Genomic DNA, 1993 nt, shown 5'->3' with positions numbered 1-1993 from the left:
AAATACAAAACAATAAAGGCAGTCTGACTGACTGATTACTACAAGAACAAGAAAGTCGCTTGCCCAGGAGACATTAAGCTAAGTGGTCAGGTCCCCTCAGGGCAAACCCCCTTCCACAACTAAGACTCAATGGAAATACACACTCTGCTTGGTGACCACATTCATCACCAATAAGGGGAAGTGAGGGAAAAACAGCAATGAAGCTGCAAGCTAAACCCTACAACATTCAATTGACTCCTGTGAACCTGGGTAGAGACCTGGTTGGCCAGCAGTATGGCAAGACCTGGGGACTCTTGGGCCCAGAGTCAGTGACATAGTCACAGAGGACTACAGTGGAGAGTGAAGCATCTAGCTGATAAGAAGAGAGGGAAGAAGAGAGGGCATATGCACACTTGCAGATAATACCCACTTGACCTGGCTTCAATGACTAGATGATCAGAGCTCAACTAGAAGAAGAAAGATGAGGAAAAAAAGAGTAATCTGATACTATTTGATGAACTTGATCTACACCTACAGATGCAGTAGCTCAAAAGAGGAAACACATTTTTACAGCGAGGATCATTCCCACCCCCTCCACACACAGAGTACACAGGGATGGGCAACTTGGACATTGTGTACCCAAAATGGGGGGGAGGGCTACAAAGGCAAGAAGTGACTGGCTTACAAGATTTCAAGAGGGAGCCTAGATCCAGAGGGCAAGGAGGAAGGCAAAATCTCCACTGAGTAGTATCCAATCTGTCTGGGCAGAGCTGATGAAAGGAGACGTGGATAGGTCTTTTGTGATACAATAGTGAATAATTGTTATCAAGACTGACTGTGAGGGTTGGAAATGTAAAGGTAGGCATTTTGTAACAAAAGGAGGGGAGTGGTTGACTTTGCAGTCTAGGAGCGGAGGTCCCTGGGACCATCAAGGGAGAAGAACAGAGAGCAGGACCCTACCCAGAGAAGCAGTAACACCAGAGACGGAGGCAGAAACGATGACATGGAGAGATGGTGCAGCTGGGCACTTTAGACCCAGAGAGGAAGAGGGGCTTTGTGCTGACAACTGGGGGGTAGGCTTGCAGGGTATACCCTTTGGTTGGTGATGCATGGAGGGGATTGTAACCATGGCAATGAAACGATATATGATAGGATGAATGTAAAGTTAATGTTCTCCCATGTAATCTATCATATAATTCACAATGAAATATTTTTAAAATAATAATAATAAGTTACTGATGACAAGACATAGATTTATAAGTAAGAGCCTGAGAGTCAATGGCAGAGTATTGAATGGAAGCATCCTCAATTGCTAATCAAGGAAAAGTTCAAAAGTCAACCACCAGCTGGAAAATTGATGCTTACAGTTTTCTGGGATTCTCAAGGGCCAGTATTGGAACACTATCAGGAAAAAGGTTCAGCAATCAATAATATTCATTACAGTAAAATGCTCACTGAAGTACTGAAGCCTAAACTTGGTATTTAATGCAGAGGACTGCTATCCAAGAGCTTTGTGATCTTAGGTAGCACACACTTTTGACACTGAAAAACTTCATTTTGAGGTATTAAAACATCCTCCCTATAGTCCTGATCTTGTTCCATTGGACTTTCAGCCGTTTTTTTGCCTGAAAGTAGTCCTTCAAGGACAAAGACTCACCGCTGATGAAGTGAAAACTACAGTGCATTTGTGGCTCAGAGCTCAGCCTAAAGCAGTTTTTAATTAGCAAATACGAAAGATTGTTGACAGATGGACAAAGTGTATTGAAAAGCAAGGAAATTATGTTGAAAGTGATGTATTTGTCTTTTCTAAAAGTTAATTAAAATAAATTCTACAGCCAGAGTGCAGATAAATTTTGCCTCACCCACATACAAGAGACGACGTCTCACTATCTTGGCTTCTAAGTATACTGACTGTACTTTTAAGACAGATTTATTTGTTCTTCTGGCAGTCCATGTTGTTGTTATGTGCACAACATAATGAGCACAATTAGTTGTTATGAAATTCCCATTCTTG

Source organism: Chrysochloris asiatica, unplaced genomic scaffold (genome assembly GCF_000296735.1).
Source record: "Chrysochloris asiatica unplaced genomic scaffold, ChrAsi1.0 scaffold00036, whole genome shotgun sequence".
NCBI classification, from domain to species: domain Eukaryota; kingdom Metazoa; phylum Chordata; class Mammalia; order Afrosoricida; family Chrysochloridae; genus Chrysochloris; species Chrysochloris asiatica.
This window is presented reverse-complemented; position numbering follows the sequence as displayed.